The sequence below is a fragment of the Vulpes vulpes genome, chromosome 8, assembly GCF_048418805.1.
Source record: "Vulpes vulpes isolate BD-2025 chromosome 8, VulVul3, whole genome shotgun sequence".
NCBI lineage: Eukaryota > Metazoa > Chordata > Mammalia > Carnivora > Canidae > Vulpes > Vulpes vulpes.
This window is the reverse complement of record NC_132787.1, coordinates 91,516,446-91,530,371: the sequence shown is the minus strand read 5'-3', so window position 1 is coordinate 91,530,371 and position 13,926 is coordinate 91,516,446. Positions and strand designations below refer to the sequence as shown.

At 38.1% G+C, this 13,926-nt stretch overlaps 1 protein-coding gene across 1 annotated transcript in view; it reads left to right on the top strand.

Annotated features, from left to right (window-relative positions):
* SELENOI (selenoprotein I) overlaps window positions 1-13,926 on the top strand; it is a 40,609-nt gene that overhangs the window by 2,754 nt on the left and 23,929 nt on the right. The gene's annotated exons all lie outside the window — the stretch shown is intronic.

Genomic DNA, 13,926 nt, shown 5'->3' with positions numbered 1-13,926 from the left:
TCCCGTTTATATTAATATTCATGTCTTCACTTAAATTTTATTTCCTCAGAAGCATTCTCTAAGCTCTCCTCTCCCCTTAAGCATGCTGTCAGAGTACCCTCTGCTCCTTTATGGAATTTGTTAGTGTGTCTCCCTGTTAGAATGTAATACCAAAAAAAAAAAAAAAAAAAAAAGAAAAAAAGAATGTAAACCCAAGTGGTTAGACTTGACCACCATGGCCTGACCACAGTACCACTGTGCATACTAGGAACCCAATAAACATATGTAGAATGAATGCATAGCTGAAAAAAATCATAATGGATTTTGCCTAACTGGAATTGGAAAAACTGTAAAGGACTTCAGCAAGTCATATAGGACATTCATATGCTTTCAAGCAATATGGTGTCATACAATTTTGACCTGAGGTGCTGACACGTCTTAAAATTTAAGTGGAAAGAAGTCCCAGAGCCTTCTTAGTAGCCCTGGCTAGAGCTTCACAACTTCATTAAAGAAGGTTATTAACCCAGATATGTCCTATTTTGCCTTCAGCTCTACCCCTTTCTCATTATCTCTTCTGCACTGTAAATATTGACATATAAATTTTTTTTCCTTCCCAGGATCTGGCTTTCTGGGTCCAAGTACCAATAGAATAGCTGTTTCACTTGCAGCAGTGTCTGTAATATGGAATCTAATTTTTCTTATAAAGCAGTGTTCCCTAAATTTGTATTTCTAACCAGATAGGTATCCTAAATTACAGGAAATTTTAGTGTGCTTTTCTATTCCTATTTTTTACCCTCTTCCGTTATCTGACTCACTTCCTGTGTCTGACAACAGATTTTCTATCATCCTGGAAAACAAAGGTCAGTTTAGCAAGCGTCCAATGTTCACTAAAATGTAGTTTGTTGATTTTTAAAAAGGAGGGCCACAAATTATAACCTAAACTTCTTCAAGTAGAGGGTTCTTAGTATTGTGTTCATATTAAAAGTATGAATCCAAAGGTGTCCAAAAGAAAAACCTCTGTGGTCAGTTTTACTGGAATGTGAATTGTACCTAGAGACCCTTTCTTCCTAAAGATCACACATTCCCATTGTGTGGTCTTCAACAGGAAGTGCTTTATAAATGCTTATTGAATTAAAACAGCTTTTGAAGAAAGATCATCCCATAAATGGGTAAAGACTCAAAACAGTCAAGAGTTTTTTATTCCCTGATGTGACCCTGTATATTAGAGCAAAGAGATGTGAGAAAATTTGATACAATAAAAGCTGCTGGTGGAAAAATTACTTTGAATTAGTTTAATTTCTTTGTCTCCCTAGAGGTACATCTGAGAGCTACAGTTGGAAACCTGGCAGTTATTCAGAATAACTGCTGAGAGGGGTGCACATGTGGGTGGTAATTAGATTTCTGTAGTAAGAAACGAAGATGATTGCTTTTCAGTGCAGAAGAAAGCATGAGATGGATTGTATGTTATGTGCTGCCTTAACACTTGTGTTTCCCATTTGTTACCACAATTTTTTTAAGCAGATGAAGAATTAGTTGAGAGTCTGCCTTCTCTGTTAGATTATGAGGGTAGGGCCTGTAGCTGTCCTGTTCAACATGACCAGGCTAGCACATGAATAGAACGGGTGCTCAACAAATATTTATTGAAGGAATGAGAGTGTAAAAGAATATAAACCATTTTGGAAGTATGGTAAAAAGGAGCTGTGCATCTCCTGGATATCAGTTGGAAGGATACTTTTGTATTTTGAATGTGACAATGTCTGGGGTTTAACTACCATTTTTTCTGTTGCTTATTAATGTACGTTTAGACAATTATATTGAGGTATTTTACCTTTGAGAGGCTTATCATCCCTCCTCTCTTACCTGCCCTTTCTTTGGACAAGTCTTTACAGTTGAAGGATTTTCCCACTTGTCTAAGGGTGAAACTTGTATTGTGATTTACCTAATCTGACATAGGGGAGGCATAGTTTAGTTGATAGTGTAACAGCTAGTTTTAAATTGTATCATTTTGCTTCAGAGAGGAGGTAAGTATTTTTTGAAGTAATGTTGCTTGGTTTCAAGAATATAATTTTGTTTATTTATTTAAAAAGATTTTATTTATTTGAGAGAGAGAGAGCACACGCAGGGGGGAAAGAGGGGAGAGGGAGAAGCAGGCTTCCTGCTGAGCAGAGAGCCCAATGTGGGGTCAATCCCAGGACCCCAAGATCATGACCTGAGCTGAAGGCAGACACTTAACTGACTGAGCCATCCAGGCGCCCCAAGAATGTAATTTTATGATGAATTGGTTTCTGCTATTATTCTGTTGTTGCATGTCAACAACAACCTGATTATAGGAACTGTGATACATTTTTTAGTATTGCAGTTAACAGGTTATAAAGAGAGACTGTGCATCTTGATGATAATGCCAAAGAGTCTGGCTTCACCCTTACTGGTTCATACAGTTTGATTCTGTTTATTCAGTAAGCATTTATTGAGGGTCTACTCTGTGTCAGGCATAGCACTGGGTCTACAAAATACAGTTAGGTAAGTGCCAGGTGCTATGGGAAATAAGGAGGCAGCTCCAGGGAGTGAGGGTTAAAGCTGAGAAAGGCATCCGAGAGGGGATGGAGGGAAAGGCAGAGCTCAATCTAGAAAAATGAAGCTGAGTAGGCCCCACATTACCAAAGAGGGAGAAAAGGCTTTACAGAGCCAGAGAGCAGTGGAATGCATAAGGAGTGGAGGCCCAATAGTTTTTTCTGGGAACCATAAGAAGGTACATGTTTAGGTGTAATGGTGGAGGGGCTGGACATGAGGCTGAGGAGGGAGGTGGGACCCTGTCAAGAGGGAATGCTTTGATGGAAAGGACTTTTATATTTTACCCTGTGGATCAGTGTTTCTGTGGCCCAAGGACTATCAGAATCACCTGGGAAAGTGTTTAAATAGCAGATTCCTAGTCTCACTTTGAGAGATTCAGATTGTGTAGATTACTCTTGTCTACATAAATAACTTAGGCACATGGTAATGCTGTAGATTTGGGAGAACTGTTTGATTTTAAACAGGATCAGATTTAATTTTAGGAAGTTTGCCCTGGCAGCTTGTAGAAAATAAATGAGTGGTGTGATCTGGGGACCTTTTAGAATCCTTCTGGATAAACCTAGGTAAGAAATGGGAGTGGCCTGAATCTAAGTAGCAGGGATAGAAAGGGAGTGGGGATTCTAAGATAGAAGTCAAAACTGGTAAACCTACCCACTGAATTTGGCCAGCAGATATGTTTAATTCGGCCCACACCATACTTTGTTTAAAAAATTAGCACCTTCCCCATAAAAATCCAAATTTCTGGATTTGTTTGAAAAACCAGAATAGTGGACAGCATTGGCCCTGAATTTCCTCTCGACAAGACTCCCCCAAAGCTAAATAGTGCTTGCCCTCTTTAAAAAAGGTATTTGCTCTCCAGTTTGCCATTTTCCTTCCACCCCATATGCTTCATGCAGGTCTGCTTTGTTTAGTTTATCCTCCCAGCCCCTATGGACATTTGTTTGTGATCCTTGATTTAAGATTAAAAATTGACAGAACATGGTGACTGAGAACCTGGAGGTGTTGCTGGGGAGGAGTCTGGGATGACTCAGGTTCTGGTAAGATGACTGGGTGGATAGAGGCGGTAGTCACTGAGGTCGGGGTTTTGTGAAGCATTAACCCTGGAAAGGTACCCTTGGTAACAATAGTAACTGACATTTTTTTGGTCTAAGACTTAACCCTCTTGGTAGCCCGAGAGGAGGAATTATTAACTCTTATCTGATGAGTAAACAAACTCATGAGAGATTGACCCTTATAGGATAGAAGCACAATTATAATTGAAATGATAAATGATGCTGAATCTGACAGGATAACAGTAATCTTTTGTACAGGGCACTTCTTTTGGATAGAGCGTGTGAAGATGTGGATTGTGGACTGAGAATTGAAGCAAACTTCATGCTCCAAAGAAATATCACCTGTGGATGAATTATCCTCCATTAGAGGATAATTCCATTTCTTTAATGATTTCAAAACTTAGAACCCTTTTCTTCTGAGCCAGATTAGACACGAGAAATTCTTAATCTTTTTTTTTCTTTTTTCTTTATTTATTCATGAGAGAGAGAGAGAGAGAGAGAGAGGTGCAGAGACACAGGCAGAGGGAGAAGCAGGCTCCATGCAGGGAGCCCAACGCGGGACTTGATCCCTGGTCTCCAGGATCATGCCCTGGGCTGAAGGCAGCACTAAACTGCTGAGCCACCTGGGCTGCCTATGATTGCAGGCCAGCTACAGTATACCATATTAATTACAGCATTACCTAGATATGTTACAGTTAATTCAGACATATCTTTAGTTGTGCTCGGTCTCCTTGAATAGATTGGGGGAGCTGCCCTTTCCCACCTGTCAATACATTCATAAGACTTGAAAAACATTATAGTGACCTTATTTTTTTTTTTCAGGATTTTATTTTTAAGTAATCTCTACACCCAATGTGGGGCTCAAACTCACAAGCCCAAGATCAAGAGTCACATGCTTTACCAACTAAGCCAGCTGGGCACCCCTTTTATTATTATTTTTAAGGATTTTTTTAAAGTAATCTCTTTAGTGGCTGTAGATGTAGATTTATAAATGTCTCATGGAAAGAATTATTTTTGCAGTTGGCAGAGACAAGAGTTTTTCAGGAGTGAAAGAAGGATGGCTGGGGAACTTCTGCAGTATGAGAGAGAATGAGATTAAGTGGTAGATTTCAGAATGTCACCACATTTTTAGGTGCTATTTGGAAGAAACATCTTGACTTGGTTCTTTTACTATCTTCTGAAACATCAGTTCACTGAGGATGGCCTGTTTTTCTAACTCCTATAATACTTAAATGTGAAGAATTTTACAGAATAAGAATTTGCCCAGTGCATAAGGGAGAGTTGGAGAAGATGTTACAGAGACTGATGGGGGAACCCAGGCACAGAGACCAGGAAGACCATGGTAAATTAGACATAAGGACGTGACAGGTATGTGAGGTACCAGGCTGAGCCTAGTGAGCCCAGTGAAGGAAAGTTGAAATGACAAGAGCAATATCATTGTAAATACTGAATAATAATAATAATAATAATGATGATGATGATGATAGCAAATGTTCATATAGCATTTACTATGTGCCAGGCATTGCTTTAAGTGCTTTTACATATATTATCTCATTTAGTATTCACAAATGCCTTGTGAAGTAGAGGTACTGTTAATTTACCGAGGCACAGAGAATTTAACTTCCTCAAGGTCCCAAAGCTGAGATTGAACCTAGGCAGTCTGGGTTAGGATCCCATTTTCTTCATGCCAGGCTTCCTCTCAAATCTAAGAATGAAAGATAAACTCTGCCTTGTACTTACTGGATGTTTTGTACCAGAAATAGAAACAATAAAATAAGGCCTTCAGTGGATGCTTAATTGGTTTGTGTCTAACGTTTGCAGGTGGGGAAAACATACAGTGAAAATGAACTATTTTTGTTCTCTTTTCCCTCATTTTTTTTTAATTTTTATTTTTATTTTATTTTATTTTATTTTTATTTTTATTTATGATAGGCACACAGTGAGAGAGAGAGAGAGAGAGAGAGGCAGAGACATAGGTAGAGGGAGAAGCAGGCTCCATGCACCGGGAGCCTGACGTGGGATTCGATCCCGAGTCTCCAGGATCGCGCCCTGGGCCAAAGGCAGGCGCCAAACCGCTGCGCCACCCAGGGATCCCATCTTTTCCCTCATTTTAAAATCATTGGCGAAGGCAAGTAAATTACTGTATTTACTAGTCTTACATTTTGTTGTGTATTAAGAACCTTTTATATACTGGGTAGCTTTAATTGAGATGAAAGTTTTTTGATTAAATTATTAGCTTTGAAACTTTAAGTTCAAAAGAAACCATGTATTAGAGTTTTGATCTTGAATAACTTAGTGTCATCTCTAAACAGATTTCCTCATCTGTGAAATGGGATAGTATCTGCCTCATAGGATCATTATCAAAATTGAATGAGTTAATATTTGTAAAATGCCTGGCACATAGTGGTATATTAGTGCTAAGTAAGAAATAATACTTGACATTTGTGCCTCCCTGTTTGTGAGTATTGGCCAACATATAACACATGTGTACCTACACTCCAGGAAGTTATACCAAGAGAAAGTGTATTTTAAGAGAGCAAGTTAAGGGTGACAACAGAGAGATAGAAAGAGTAACAGAGGTCTGTATCTAGCTTGGGTCCCACAGAGAGACTTTGACTTCAGATTTCTTCTTCTGTTTAATCATATATAATAGTACAACAGGCAGAATAAGTAAATTGTCTCAAATACCACTTTCCTATTTAAGAATCTGCAGTACCTTCCATGTATTTATCATGTGTCTGATATCCATATTTCCCTGCAAAGATTTCAAATTTTCTTCACTTAAGGACCTCTCCTTTTGTCCTCTCATCTCGTTAGAATTTATTGTAGATTAAGTTTAGCAAGCAAACCTGTTTGACATCATGACTTGCTTGTTCTTACTGCCCTAGCTTCTCTAATCTTCTGTCACCATCTTCCTTCTGACTTGTTAGTAGATGTAAGTGATAATATTGACTGAAAGGAGATCTCATTGTCTACAGAGTTATGTTCTCTGTGAGTATAGTTCTTAAAGTCTTGTATTGATAAAAAGTATTTTAAGAAATTTAAAATTTTTGTCCCAGGATTAATTGAACCCCTCCTTTTTTTTTTTTTTTTCCACTTTAGGTTTGGTGTTTTTATATCATAGATTGTTTCTAGCATAATGCCTTGTATTTAGTAAATTTAGTATTTGCTGGATTTTATTATACCTTGTCTCTTGCTTGCAATGCAGTATTTGAAGTTACCATAAGGAGGGATAGATGTTGGCCACTAAACTAATGGTGTGGTTTATCCTTCAGCTGAGGAGTTGTGAGAGTGCTGTTCATGTTTGCTTTCATCAGAGAAGTGGTCCTCAAACCTGAGTGTGCTTCAGACTTACCAGGAGGGTCTGTTGAAAGAGATTGCTGGGTTATACTCCTACTAAAGAGTGTCTGATTCTGTATGTCTGGGGCAGAGTCCCAAGAATATGGATTCAGTTTGGTGAGTACAGTTTGAGAACCATTTCACTGAAGAAATATTCAATTACATTGCAATCTGAAGAGCAGTATTAATGAAACCAAGAAATGGATGTAAAGGAGTAAGAAACTATATTACCATAATGTGTTGGCTCTCATGCATCGGGTAGTCTTATTTTTGTGCGTAGGAGCCTTAAGATATCTCTTAGTAGAAAAGATGATGTAGTGCTTTCAGAGTTGTGCACTAGTTTCCTAACTCTGGGTAACAAATTATCACAGACTTGGTGGCATAAAACAACACATTTATTATCTCACAGTTTCTATGAGTTAGGAGTCTGGGCATTGGTTAGCCAGCTCCTCTCTCTGTTTGGGGTCTCACCAGGCTGCAGTTAAGATGTCAGCTGGGCTGTGCTCTCATCTGCAGGTTAGGGTCCTCGTCCAGGCTTGTGTGGTTGTTGGCAGCATTCAGTTCTTCCCAGTTGTATGGCTGAGGGTTTTAGCTACTAGGGCTTTCCGACTTTTCCCTGCCACATGGCCATCACCAGAGGCAGTTCACATTATTGCTGTTTGCTTCTTCTTAAAGATCAGCAGGAGACTCCTCCAGATTGCTAAGATGAAGACTTACGTAAAGAAATGTATCATGAAAGTGATATCCCATCACTTTTGTCATATAATGTATCCTAATTAAGGCAGTGACATCTGTCATCTTTGCTATAGCTAATCACAGGGTCTGCCCTCAAGGGAGGGGAATGAACCATCAGAGGGAGGAGATTGCTTATACAGGGGCTCCACTCACTGGGGATTACTTTATTGTGTAATAAAGTAAATAAATTGTGTGTCTGCCATAAACTGGAAGTGTCTGCCATAAGTTGGAAGACAAAAAGTATATTTTAGATTTCAGTAAATTGGGTCTAAGTGGATCATTATCATTATTGTATTTGAACCAAGAAACAGTAGTCTGGTTTCAGACAAAGTGATCAATTTCATAGACGTGTTCCAGAGTGAATCAGAAAGGATTTAGAGTTCAGACCTTCCTGTTTATTTGCTGTTGTAATCCTTGAATTTTATAGTCTCATCATTTGTGATATAGGTAGGAATAATCTATTTTACAATATCAAGAGAACAGCTGTAATTATCTGGTGGAAACTGTAAAACATACAAATCTAAACATATATTTTTAAAAGATTTTATTTATTTATTCATGAGAGACACAGAGAGAGAGGCAGAGACACAGGCAGAGGGAGAAGCAGGCTCCCTGCAAGGAGCCCGATGTGGGACTCAATCCCAGATCCCAGGATCCCGTCCTGAGCTAAAGGCAGATGCTCAACTGCTGAGCCACCCAGATGTCCCTAAACATATTTTAATAGGGGAAGAGTAAGAAGAATTTCGTCCTGTGAAGTTGAAGTTGCTGTGGACTAGTTCGTAGGGGAAAATAGATTTGGTGAGGGGAGTAACATTTCTTCTCAACTCTGATACCTTAACTCTACTGCTACTTAAACAAACATGCAAAGTAGATCATGCATTTATTCATTCATATGTGCAAACATTGAAATATGTTTGTTGAGCTCAGGCTGCTGTGTACCAGAAACAGAAGATCAGGTTGGGAAGTTTTCTCCATTCTCTTTAAGTTTCTTTATATCCCAGTGTTCAGTGAGTCCCACATTTGTATGTGAAAGGCCACTCTTTTGATTGCCTTGATATTTGTTGAGTGAATAACAGTTTTTTAAGTAATTGAGATTCCTTGTTTTATGTTTTGTGCTTAAGTGACTAGCCGGGAGGATTGGGATGCCATTGCTAAAGAACTCTGTTCTAGATGGAGTATATGTTGGCCAAAATGGATTTTACCCCTGTAAAGGACTTTAAACACCTAAACATAATTGAGCCATGAGTCCTGTCAACAAGGGTCTGACCTCAGTATTGTCAACGAGAGAGATGACTCTTTCTTCTGTTTTAAGAGAGGTTGGTAATGTGTGTGTTTCATTTTAGGGATGTCTGAAAAGTTACTGTGAGCAACATATAAAAACTACAATTTCATATAGCAAACCCAGTTGTGAACTAAAATTGGTTCTTTATGGATATCTTGCTTTTTAGTCCTAAAAACATGGATAATTTCGAACTCAAGAATTTTGGAAATAGTTTTTTAAAATTAGAAATATCATTTTGAGTTTGCATCTGAATTGATTAACAATAAGTGCAGTTTATGAACTACTAATAGCTTGTATTGAGTCACATTTAATGGGTTACTATACTTAACTAAATGTGTTTTATGAGTATAAAGTTTAAGAGTGTCTGGGTGGCTCAGTTGGTTGAGCAACTAACTCTTGATTTTGGTTCAGGTTATGATCTCAGAGTTGTGGGATCAGGTTATCGGTAACCACGCCCCCCCCCTCCCCCCCCCCCCCCGCCCCCTTTTCAGGCTCCTTGCTCCCCAGGGAGTCTGAGGATTCCCCCTCTCTCTGCACCTCCTCCTACTTGTATTTTTTCTCTTTCGAATAAATAAATCTTAAAAAAAAAAAGTATAAAGCTTATATTTCAGATGGGTAAAGACAGGCCTTATATTAAAAATCATTTAACAGTAAGAATCCTATTTTATATTGTGTAGAAGAAAGACCAAGTAGGGGAAATCTGTTGCTGAGTGTAGATAGTGGAGCATTACTTGGGACAGTGGCCTTAGAGTAATTAATAATTTGTCCAAAGCTCTGTATTTAGTGCCAGGGGCATCAGTTTGTATCATTTTTCTTATCAGTACTGAGAAGGGATTTGAAATATAGTACTTTTGTAAAGGAAATACTTCTATGTCCAAGGAGGCAGTTTCATAATTTCATTTCATCAGAGTCAGTTTCCTTCTTAAATTAAGGGGAATGTCACATTTTTAATGTCCTTCTCCAAAACATATGCTTTAGAGCGTCTTTGGAAGTAATTTAAAAGTAACTGTACTGCTAATCCTAACCTATAGTCTAACCCATAATCTTCTCTGCCTGATGTACTTTGAGTCTTGTAACTGGTCTCTGCACTTTGGTCTCCATCCAGTTCTTTTTTTTTTTTTTTTTTTTTTTTGTAGTCAGTACAATCCTTTAAAATATAAATCAGCGTGTGCATTGGGCTTAGAATAAAATCTGGCTCACTGTGGTCTTGCTGGGTGGTATAGGTCCATGCCTCCATTTCATTTCCTGTCATTTTTCTGTGTTCACTAAGCTATAGCTGCATTAGCCTTCCTTCAGTATGTCAAGTATTTCTAGCTTTGTGGCCTTTGCTTGGAAGGTATTTTGTTGTCTTTGCTTGGAAGTTATCTTGGCATGTACTACCCTCCCTGCAACACCTATGCACACCATACACATGCATACTGCCATACACATATATGTATATATATATTTTAAAGATTTAATTTATTTATTTGACAGAGAGAGAGTACAAGCAGGGGGAGTGGGAGAGGGAAGAGCGGGCTCCCCACTGAACAAGGAGCCTGATGTGGGGCTTGATCCCAGGATCCTGGGATCATGACCTGAGCCGAAGACAGACTCTCAACCATCTGAGCCACCCAGGCGCCCCTGCCACATATATATTTTTGATTTCTCTTTAGATATAAATTACATATTAATGCACAGAACTTAAGTGTCTTTTAATGAATTTTTATATATGTATATACCCATATAACTACCACCCAGATCAAGATACAGAATTATTTCTGGCACTTCAGAAGGCCCCTATTCAGTGTTTCTCATCAAACTATTATGACTTTTTTGTCATAAATTAATTTGTTTTTTAGCTTCATGTAAGTGGAATCTACAACAGCATGTTCTCTTTAGTGTCTTGTTTCTTTGACTCAATATAGTGTCTCATATGTTCCCTATCTGTCTTCTCATCTTCTTAGACTCAGCTGAGTGTTCTCTCCTTTGAGAAGCTTTCTCTGACTGCTCTGACTAGGAACCCTTCCTACCCGTGTCCCTCTTGCAAAATATGCTGCTTATTTCCTTCACAGTATTTAACACAACTTGTGACTATTCCTTGTTTTCGTGCTTACCATCTATTTACAATGGGCTGTATACTTGGTGAATACAGGGCACATTTTGGTCTTGTTCATCATTGTCTTCTCTGGGCTCAGCACAAATTTGCCTGGCATAATCATAGGTACTCAATCATAAATATTTGTTGGCTTACTGAATGAATGAATGAATGAAGAATGAACTCTGCTTTATTTTGACTCGTATTGAAGTAAAAAAAAAACTTCTGGAACTTTCTGATTTTTGGCAAAATGTTATCTAAAGTCTGATTTTACTAAGATTTTATGAAATTTTTCTCTTGCGAGAAAGGTAGGCTAATTGCTGTAGATGACAGGACAAGTTTATACCCAAATAAAAATTATTAAATGTACTAAGAGCAATCTTGAGGGAAGTGCTTAGAAGTTCTATTATGATCAGCATTTTTACAGAGACTTAGGTGAATGTTGACTTTATCAGCATTATTAGCATGATAAATTTACAAGCTGAGATTTTGGAGAGGCATAGCTACTACCTTGGATAGATGAGTCTGAATCTGAAGAGATCTGGAGGGGATAGAAAGATGAGTTGAATCTATTAAGATGAAATGTTATAATGGTAAATGTAGAGTCTTGTACTTAGCTTCCAACAGTCATCCTCATACTAGCATAGTGAAAGATGGCTTAGGAGTCCAACTGTGTATTGTATTTAAGTCTGCAGAGTGATTGTGTTGCCATAGGAAATTAATATGTTGAGCATCAGAGGAATGTTGAGGGAGAGGGGCTTATGGTCACCGTTCTTTCTACTCATGTGCCACATGAAATGGTTTTTATGCCCTGAATCACATGTTTGTGTTGGTTTAGCAACACGTTGGATTGTCTGGAGCACAGGTTGTCAAATTAAAGCCTTCAGACATCTGTTTTTGTGAATAAAATTTTCCTAGAACACAGCTGTGCCCATTTGTTTACCTGTTTTCAGTGACTGCTTTCTTGCTTCAGTGGTGGTGTTGAGTGTTTGTTACAGAGACCATATGGCCTACAGAGCCTAAAATATTTACTATCAGGTGCTTTCTAGAAAAAACTTTCCAACCTCTGGTCCAAAGCACAAGACCTAGATGAGGAAGAAAATTGAAAGCGTGGCAAAAAGAGCAGCAAGAGGAACATGGAATGTTTAAGCAGTTGAAGAGAAGATGTAGGTTGTGACAGGGAGAATGGTTTTCAAGTAACTGAAGCACTGTCATTTAGAAGAAAAATTGGACCCTTGTCTGCTTAACTTTGTAGAGCAAAATGAAAACAGGTTAGAAAATGTGGGGCATAGGGAGGATTTTGTTGGTGTTTAGAAAAGTTTGTTTAATATGGGTTGGTTTGCTTCTGGAAATAATGAAGGTTTGTTTTTTTGTTTTGCCACTGGAGGCATTTAAAAAGAGGCCAAATAACTATTTTACCTATTTGCATAGATGAGAGTCAGGTATACAAGAACTAGACATCTTCTGAACTCTTGCGTTCTGAGATTTTGCCTTGGAGTGATTCTCTCAAACCTGGGTTGTGATATTCAAGCATTTCTCCAGGGCAGTAGTCTCATCTGGCCTTGCATACTGAAGATCAGGCAAGTCACAGTGGGCCTTAACAGTGGATTATCTACCTGGTTAAAGTGTTCAGATCTGTACCATTCCAATAGAAAATAAAAATATATTTAATTAGCTTTCACAGATACCTGAATCCAGTTTAACATCTTTAAAAGTTTATGTTTTATTTATTTTTTCATGCATGTGGAAGGTTTGAATCACTTTTTTCTTCCTGTTGATTCACAAGACAGTTTTAAGTTTCTTCGTTTATACTAAGTGATATGTGATCTTGAAAAATACTCAGGTGTGTAAGGCTAGAACACAGAGTGTTTTTTAGGTTTATTGTTTGCTACCTTTTGTGATCTCATATTACATTTCTTCCTGTACTAGAGCTTAAATGTGAAATGTCCATTTAAGCAAACTGACCTTCTTACATTTAGCACTGCATTCTTTACATACTTCTGGTCTTCTGAAGTAGAAATTTAGAGGTAAAACTTTAGAATTGAAGAAGAGGACCCTTTAAATCAAAATATCAGTTAAGGGCCTTCTTTTGGATCTAATTTAAATTATGGAAAGTTGCTGGATGAGACTCATCAAGCAAACATTTAAATTAAGAACATTGTACTTTGTACATCAGATTAGGTATTCATGTGATATCTTTAAAGTTTCCTTTTGATTTGGACTTATTACAGCTTTTGTACTTTGTAGATGATGCACTTGAAATGTGTGGTTTCCCCACCTATCTGACCCACTGGCTACATCAGGTGGATCTGGGTGCCAACATATTCAATTGCTTACTATTTAGTTTATGTACCAACTAAATATTAATATAAAAAAACCTTTTTCAGATATTTGACTGTTGTGACATTGTTTAAATGTTAGCTGGACGAATTAGGTAATATTCCCACTCTTTGAGGTGGGAATTACCCTTACCAATTGAGTATTTTCTTCCCCACACTGAGTGAAGTGCTTTCTACGTGCCAGGTACTCCAGTATGTGTGTGTTTGATGAATAATAAGTCATTGATATGACTTAAAGTTTTATGTATTTATATACAAATATTTGTTAAAATTTCCTTTGAAGTTTCACTAAATAACTCAATAGTTAGGGAATAAACTGGATTACCACAGAACCCTAACCTATCGTCTTCCTTTGCTTATTTATGTAATCCATTTTCCTGCTGTAAAGGGAACTGTCATCCTTTGGTGGTTAAAACACATTTAAGCGCACCTGGATGGCTCAGTGGTTGAGCATCTGCCTTCAGCTCAAGGCGTGATCCCAGGGTCCTGGGATCGAGTCCTACCTTACATCAGGTTCTCTAGAGGAAGCCTGCTTCTCCCTCTGCCTATGTC